At 32.9% G+C, this 9,473-nt stretch overlaps 1 non-coding gene across 1 annotated transcript; it reads left to right on the top strand.

Moving 5' to 3' along the window:
* The first annotated feature begins 9,075 nt into the window (after positions 1-9,075).
* On the top strand, positions 9,076-9,182 carry LOC139869582 (small nucleolar RNA R71). The gene has a single exon (XR_011766186.1). It is a non-coding gene; the product is annotated as a small nucleolar RNA R71 (small nucleolar RNA).
* The last annotated feature ends 291 nt before the right edge of the window (positions 9,183-9,473 follow it).

Raw genomic sequence — 9,473 nt, forward strand, 5'->3', positions numbered from 1 at the left:
GTCGATGTTGACAGGATTCTAGTATACGAATAGTTTCCATGCTAGTACTAGGAAACCGTCTTGCGCGGTTGTGTTATAGGGTTTAGAGGAGAAACCATGTGCCAGGCGTTGATATATTGTCTAGCTCGTGATGTATTATTGTCATCTTGGATTAATCTAGTGACGAATGGTCGTGTGTGATTCGATTGATGGGAAAGTTGTGTCCCTAGAGTGATTATTTTGGTGATACCAAATTTCTTCGTTGAAGGAATAACCCAGTTGGGGTGACGGAGGAAGTTGGTTCTTGAATTAGAGGACATTCATAATTGACCGGTTGAGTAGTGCGTTTATGAACTGATAATGTACGGAGTTTTAATGTGGCGCGTATCCTTCTCGATTTGGATTAGCGCTGTGATGACCCGAAAATTTTCGAACAAATTTAAACTTTAATCTTTATATTATTCTGACACGATAAGCAAAGTTTGTTAAGTTGAATCTCAAGAATTTTAAACTATGTTCATACATTCATTTAACCTCGACTAAATTCCAATGATTCACGAACCATTATATGAACGGACATGATTATATATGTATATGTGTATATATTATAACTTGAAAACGTTAACAAAGTATTAGACGTATAATACTTTACACGAACGTATTTGTTTCGATATAGGTTTAATATAATTATAGGTTTAATATAATTATCAACGAAATTAAAAGATAATATCAAATGATTGATTTATCAGATACATTGTATAATCGTGAGTCTCTATTGAGAGGTCCACTTTGATTTAGGAAACCTTTCCTTTTTAACGATATTCAGAATAAATGGTAAAGTGACCTACAAGTAAGAACAAATATGTCAATTAACAATTACTTGACAAAGGTTAGTAGAGATTAACTTTCAACACAATGATTGTCTCGTGTCTCTTGATAAAGTTAATTATTTAGTTTTCTTAATATTGAAAACGTTTTACGACATAGATGAAACCTTTTAAAGAATGATTTTGAATATAACTAATTCTGTAAAACTAAATTATATTTATTCGATTTAGTTCAAATATATGAAAGCGTTCTTCGAAATAATAGATTTTTAATTATTATAACGTTTCGATAAAAAGATGTGAATGTAATTAGTTTTAAGGAACTATAGTTATTCGATTTAGTATGGACACGTTTTTCGATATAATAGAATTTGATTGTTAAAATGTTTTTATGGATTTTCAATGATATGAAAATGAAAATAAAGGTTTCTAATGAGCACTAAAAGACTACAACATTTCATCTCAAGATTTCAAGTTAAAATGATGGAAATCACTAAACCTGTTGCACGAGAAAAATCATAACTAAATCATACTGACTCGAAAAAGGGTGATTCTGGTGTCCAGACGTCTGTAACTTAAAAATCTACAACTTTTGTGAAGACACCATACGCGGTCCGCGTACCTATCTATGCAAAACGCGTAATGTTTGTCGACATAAAAAGTTTGTCGACATAACAAGTGATGGCGGCTTACCTTTTTCTTAAATTAGGCACCGTTTATTATTATTATATTATATATTATATTATTATATTATTATTTTACATATATATATATATATATATATATATATATATATATATATATATATATATATATATATATATATATATATATATATATATATATATATATATATATATATATATATATATATATATATATATATATGAACGAAGTACTTGTGATTAGGAACTTAAAAACACACACACACTCACATAAATAAATCACTCTGTATATTTCCTGGCTTAAATTTTAAATTAGTAGTATGGTACTGTAACAAGTGATACACGGGTATTTTAATTCGGGTTATAAACCAATTATAACTGAGGAAAACTATGGGTTATTGCCAAGGAGGTTATGGGTAATATTCGGGGATATATTTATGAATCAAACCTAGTGTTTATCATCTCCGTTACGTCTACGTACTTTCCTACAATATTGAATCTCAATATTGATATGTAAGTACTTATATTTTATCTTTTATATAATAATTGTGTATCCATGTCTGGTGCTCGAGTATATATATATTTATACATGCTTGTATGCTAAATTTTGTCGCTAAACAGTTTATAATGAATCACGAATTAAATACATATATTACTGGTAAAAGGTATATGATATACATGTTTTTGGAAAGCTAGCGAAAAATCAATAACTTTTCATTTAGATATCGAATAGTTTCGATGAACGGATTAAAAGATATAAACAACTGAATTATGATTGACGTTAATTGAAATTGCTTTTGAATCTACAATTAAGATTTAAACAACTTGTTTACGAGATTGATAAAATGAATTTTTAAATATTACCAACCGAGTAAATGAATCCTTATATAAGGCATGTCTCGTTTTGTTGAACTAAAGTCAGAATGACTTTTTAAAATGACTTTTGATAAACTTTTGTATGTCGATCTCGAGCATTAGGGTTGTGATACACTATGACCAGACCTAGCTTGATAGACATTTATTGACCAACATATGTTCTCTAGGTTGAGATCTACGATTATTTGATAATCCGAGTTTCGGTCACATTACGATGAACAACTTTATATGCTGCTAAGGTGAGTTTCATTGCTCCCTTTTTAATTGCTTTTGCAATCTATATTTTTGGGCTGAGAATACATGCAATTTATTTTAAACGCAATGGATACAAGTACATACTAAATTCTACACTGAGTTTGAACCGAAAATCCCTTAGCTTTGGTAACTAGTAACTGCCAGTTATAAGAACTGGTGGGCGCAAGTAGTAGTATATGGATCCATAGGGCTTGACATCCCCGTCTGTTCCAGGTATAGAAACCCTAGCCTGAACTATAAAACAGACGTATTGATGTTGTAGGGGGTGTATACAAAAAAGTATTATTTTTAGTGCGAAATACTATTAAATATGCTACAATTTTACACAAGTTATTTATTTATTTATTGAGTGGGATATACTTAAACCTTGCTACAACACTTATAGGCAGTGTACCTAATCGTATTATAGTATAGTTTTTAGTAAGTCCGGTTCGTTCCACAGGGAAAGCTCGAGAAGTTTAACGCACACAAAATAGAAAAATAGAAAAATATATATATGTACTAGTAGTATTATTATATAAAAGGGGGGGTTTTTTACCATTTAATGACCGGTTTGTCGATTTTAAAACTTTAGTCGCAGTTAAAACCAAATGTAAAATATAAAAAAAATAAATACAAGACTTAAATTAAAGCGTAAAGTAAATAACGATAATGAAATTGCGAATAATAAAAGTGCGATAAAATAAACTTGCGATAATTAAAAAGTACGATAATTAAAAGTGCAATTAAATACAATAACAATAAAAATGCGATAATTAGAAGTGCAATTAAATATAAAATAAAGGAAATTAAATATGAAATAAAAGAATTATGCTTATTTAAACTTCCGTAATCATGATGTTTGACGTGTTGATTTTAGTTTTATGCCCATGGGTTAATTGTCCTTTGTCCTGGATTATTTAATATGTCCGTCTGGTTTTTGTCCATAACAGTCCATCAGTCATAAATATAAAGTGCGAGTGTCCTCGTCAAATTATCCTTCTACCCGAAGTTAAATATTCCAACTAATTGGGGATTTAAACTGTAACAAGATTTTAATACTTTGTTTAATAATTACACCAGGATGTCGACTGAGTGTAACCCAAGATTTTAATATTTTGTTATCAATTATACCAAGTGTCCTTGTACATAATTTCACCCCTGTTTTAATTATTCTAGTGGCTATTAATCCATTCCCGTGTCCAGTTAAATGAACGATTATTCGTACATATAAATACCCCACCCATCGTGTCCGATTGAGTGTATATGGTAATTTATAGGGACGCCCAATTGTAAATCTTTATATTAACATTAACAAACTATCATTTAGTTAAACAAATATAAAGCCCATTAATAGCCCATAGTCTAATTTCCACAAGTGTCGTTCTTTTGTCAAAACCCCAATTATGGTACAAAGTTCAATTACCCAATTTTAGTAATTAGCCCAACATCATGATTACTTCGGATTAAATAAGCATAATAATAACTTAGCTACGAGACATTAATGTAAAAAGGTTGAACATAACTTACAATGATTAAAAATAGTGTAGCGTTACACGGACAGAATTTCGACTTACACACTCAAACGATCTCTATCATAAATCTTATTATTATCATAATTTAAAATTAAAATTAAGATTATTGTTATATCTTATTACGTTAACATTATGATAGAGATTTTTAGATATAGATATTGATATTTGATATTGGATCGGTAGAAAGAGGGATAAAAGGATATATAGATTTTTTGATCCGTTCAAAGATGTATCGATTACATAGCCTTTTATAGGCGAAATTAGAATTGAAATTTTCATTTACGACCCCTGAACTATGCTCAATTAACAACTTTTTATTATTTAATATTATTCTTATTATGAATTATTTAAATATTATATTTTATTCTTGTGCATAGTTGACTCATAATTTTTACACCGTTGCGTCAAGCGTTGAGAGTTGACTCATGTCCTGGTTCCGGATTTTCGAACGTCCTTTCGTACAATTTTATATCGTGTACTTTACGTTTTGTAACTTGTACTCTTGTCATTTTTAGACGTTCTTCATCAATAATTTGAACCTTTTTGATTGTATCTTGTACTTTTGAGCTTTTTGGACCTTTGTGTCTTCAATTCGTCGTTTTCGCCTTTTGTCTTCGCACTTATTTAATACAAACGAATATTACTTGAAAATGGAACAATTGCAACTAAAATCTTGTCTTTCTTGGGGGATAATGCTATGAAATATATGTTCCTTTTTAGCCTTATCAATATCCCCACACTTGAGCGTTGCTTGTCCTCAAGTAATATAGTCTTGAAATAAAATACTTGAATCACTTCTTTATTCTTCACACTTTATACATCAGTGATTTTGATACGACGGTATAAACAATGATAGTAACGATATGGTTAAAGGTGGGTGTGTCATCCACAGTTGCCTCGGGTTTAGGTCAACGACACTTGCAATCAAATAGCCGATTTACTTTCGGTTTCCAAAGCAAAGTGCACATTTGAAAGGCGGTTTACAGTCCCACATGACTATGAAAATTTAGATCCTTAAGGAAATTGGATCTTTATGAAAACATTTGATCTTTTGAAAATTCAAGCTAGATTTTACCCTAGACAAGTTTTCTGATTTGACCCACCATTCGGTGTTGCAAAATATATTTGTGGATCAATATTTTGGCTAAAACTTTTAGGCTCGTGTAATCCACTGCTATCCCGGTATCGGAAAGTACACATCCAGTTTACTTGTTCCGTATATTACCTTTCGGTAAACTACCGTCCGGTTGTAAAGGAAAGCGATGAACAAGAAACTGTTAAGGCAATGTCTAATGACATGCATTTGTTCATGGTCTAATTACGTGTCGGATGCTAATACTATCCTTGGTAGGAGCAATAGTAAAGATCATCCTATGATTTTTCGGTCTGGCACAAGGTCCTGTCTCCGACCATGCTATGCAACCACCGTTCTTACGGTTGACACCCGATTTGGTTCAGGTGACCTAATGAATTCTCGGTGAATTCCTAGGATTTTACGTTCAATGGTAATGAACGCATTGAAAATAGGGTTTTCAGAAAACAAATCGGTTTGTAATTTTGATCAAAATATTTTCTCGTTCAAGCTCGAGTTTAGATATCATTGAATTCCATGAGTTTGAATTCTCAATCTTTAAGGTCAATCTCTAGGATTGAATAATATCAGTCTTAAAAGCTGATTTTTAATCTTTAAGGAGATTATCCTTTCTGGGGATCTGATTCATTAGTCTTATCCAGCTAATTTGCATGGTGCCCCCCATTGTACGAGATAAATCCTTCTCATGGTTAGGATAAATCTGACCACTTGGCGACCCTGTTTAATGCTGAGGTCCGTGGATTTCCTGCTGATTTTAGTGATGACTTTTCTAGATTTTTCGTCAACCTACAGCTGGTCTGGACGACAACTTCATGACCTAAATCAAGAAGCGCGTTTCTTTTTCAGAAGACTTTACTTCCTTTTAATGATGGAATTGATTCATCGTGTAGATCCATCTCTTCTTTTCTTTCATCGGGTAAAACAGTTAATTTAGTCCAAAACAAAAACACCTGCAATAACTTTACAGAAACATGTGATAGATAGTTTTTAATTGAATAACTTGGTACATTCTCCCCACACTTAGTTTTTATTTATTTTTTTCTTTGCCTTTTTATTTTCTATGAATTCAAGCGTTTTGGGTTGTTTCTCAATTTATGTCCTTGAGGTAACAATAATTTCGGCATTAACACCTAGTTTCATTGTTCATAAATATGTATAAACATGATTTTGAGTTCATTTAGTTGAAAATTTTTCAAAATTTCCCAAAATTTGGCAAATAAACCAAGTGTAAACCCGAGAGAATTTATAACCCTTCCCCACACTTGAGATCATGCAATGCCCTCATTTGCATGAAATCAGACTATAATTATAAATTCATGAGGGTGATTAACGTAGAAAAGTGATTAAAAATACCGAGTTTGCAAACATATTGTTGTTATTTCACATTTGATATTTTGCGTATTGTCGTCAAAATTATTACCTTTTGCTGAACTTAATGCTAGTCTTTGAAAGTGCGCTGTTTTACCCTGTTTTGTACATAACATAAAATACAAACATATATACATATTTTTGAAGTTTGGTATATAACCTCACGTTCAAAAATTTATAAAACATAGTATTTTGGCATACTTTAAATTAATAAAATTAAAAATAATGATAACAAAATTTGTCGCCCAGCCCTCGGGTAAAGTAATTTCGGCTCAACGACCTAGTCTTCAACTCACGACGAATTTTAGAAATCATTTTTTTTTTCAACTTAATGAAATAAAGTAAATTTTTTATTTTTTAAAAAAAAAACACAAAACTTAAATTTAAAAAGCATATTAATTTTATATAAAACTAAAAAAAACAAAAATTCAGAATGGGGGGAGAAAACTAGTTCTTTAGTGTCTGCTAGCGGAAAAGACCAATCGGATTCCATTCTCGGAACTACACGAGAACAGAACAACTAACTCTAGATAACATTTTCTTAGAACATTTGAATCTCCCCACACTTAGGTAGCTGTGGTGTCGAAATTGTGATTAACTTCATTTCTTTTGGTCCATAATCAACTTGCCTATCTGTGACTTTTTCTTTAAGCCAGTGCCCGGCTTCTTCCGTAATATCCCAAAATTCAACTAGTTTCGCCTTTTCTTTAGGCGACAGATTGGATACTAACCGGTTACATAACTTAAAGTTCCCCTTACTTCTAGCATCGATAGCCCGTTTAAAAAGTTTCTTCATTGAACTGTTAATAACGGGGTCATTTAATTTCGTATCAACAACGGGGTTCTTTATTATCAAGTCATCATTAGGTGTTACTTCATTTTCCCCACACTTAGGCGTTTTATTATTGTTAAGCACTGCCGTTGGAGTTGGTAAAACAACATGGTTATTACCAATCGTTTTTGTTGGTTCAACAGTTTTGGTTGGTGGAGATTTAGACTTTCGAATCATAAAGGTGATTGATTTGTCATCACTACTAAGTGTCATTCTACCATTTCTTACATCAAATAACGCCCTGGTGGACGCAAAGAATGGTCGACCTAAAATTAGAGGAATGTTTAGGTCCTCTTCTATGTCAATGACAATAAATTCGACTAGAAAGGTTAAATTACCTACTTGAACGGGTAGGTTGTCAGCAATTCCAACTGGGTGCTTAATGGTTTGATCAAGGAGTCGAACACTCATATCCGTTGGAGTTAACTTACCTACTCCTAATCTCTTATATAAGGAAAGAGGCATAACACTTACACTCGCACCTAAATTTGCTAGTGCATCATACATGACACAATCACTAAGTAGACAAGGAACAATAAATTCACCCGGATCACCTACCCTAGGTGGAGGTTTTGGTGGAACTGTATTCACCGGGTTTACTTCTACGGTTTTTGTTTCTTGCACTTTTTTATTCTTCTTCTTCTTCTTTCCAGAGGTATCACAAACTTTATTACCTATTACTTGCTCATACTCAACTCCTTTTCTTCGAAACGAGATGGGTGGTCTGTATGGTGCCACCACTGGCTTTACATACTCGGGTGGTGGTGGTGGTGTAACTTCTTCATTGTTACTCACATTTAAAACCTTCCCATCTTCTGGTGTTGGTTTTTCAGAGTTTGTTGACACCATATTAACATTCTCATTCCGAGGATTTACTTCAGTATTACTCGGTAGCTTTCCTTGTCCCCTCTCACTCATCATGCTAGCAAGAGTACCTACGTGTTTTTCAAGATTCAAAATGGAAGCTTGTTGAGTTCTTAATGACTGATCAAACCTCTCATTCGTTTGGGTTTGAGATGTAATAAATTGTGTTTGAGATTCAACTAGCTTTACCATCCTTTCTTTTAGATTTGGCTTTTTCTCTTCGGTTTGTTGTGGTGGTTTATACAAGTTAGGTCTTTGTTGATTGAAAGTGTTGTTTTGAGTTGGTTGGTTATTCGGACCTTGTTGGTTATACGAGTTGTTGTTTGGTCCATTTGGATTGTAAAGAATGTTTTGATTTCGATTGAAGTTTAGCTTTGGCGGTTGATAATTATTTTGATAATTATTTCCCGGCCTTTGGTTCATGTAGGAAACATTCTCTCGTTGTTCCATGGTTGGTTCAAAGTGACAATCTTTCAATAAGTGTGGTCCACCGCATTGCTCACAACTGATTCGTATTGCGTGAATATCTTTATTCATCTTTTCCATTCGTCTTTCGAAACCATCTATTTTTGCGGAAACGGAATCAAAGTCATGGCTAGAATCGGCTCTAGCCGCTTTAGATGATCTACCGATATCTTTTTCATGGTGCCACTCATGAGAGTGGGAGGCTGTGTTATCAATAATTTTGTAAGCTTCAGTTGCGGTTTTCTTCATAATTGAACCACCAGCTGTTATGTCGATGTCTTTCCGTGTAGCAAGGTTGACACCTTGGTAGAATATTTGTACTATTTGATAAGTGTCTAAACCGTGTTGAGGACATCCTCTCAACATCCTTCCGAATCTTGTCCATGCCTCATATAATGTTTCATTTGGCTTTTGCGCGAACGTAACAATTTCTCCTTGAAGTCTCACGGCTTTGGATGCCGGAAAGAATTGTTTAAGAAATTTTTCAACTAAAACATCCCATGTGTCAATCGCCCCTTCAGGTAACGATTCTAACCAATCTTTGGCTTCTCCCTTTAAAGTCCAGGGAAACAACATGAGATAGATCTGTTCATCCTCAACTTCTCGGATTTTGAATAGTGTACAGATCCTATTAAACGTACGAAGATGTTCGTTTGGATCTTCCTTCGGCGCACCACTATATTGGCACTGATTAGTTACCATGTGTAGAATTTGTCCTTTGATTTCATAATCTGG

Source organism: Rutidosis leptorrhynchoides, chromosome 9 (assembly GCF_046630445.1).
Source record: "Rutidosis leptorrhynchoides isolate AG116_Rl617_1_P2 chromosome 9, CSIRO_AGI_Rlap_v1, whole genome shotgun sequence".
NCBI lineage: Eukaryota > Viridiplantae > Streptophyta > Magnoliopsida > Asterales > Asteraceae > Rutidosis > Rutidosis leptorrhynchoides.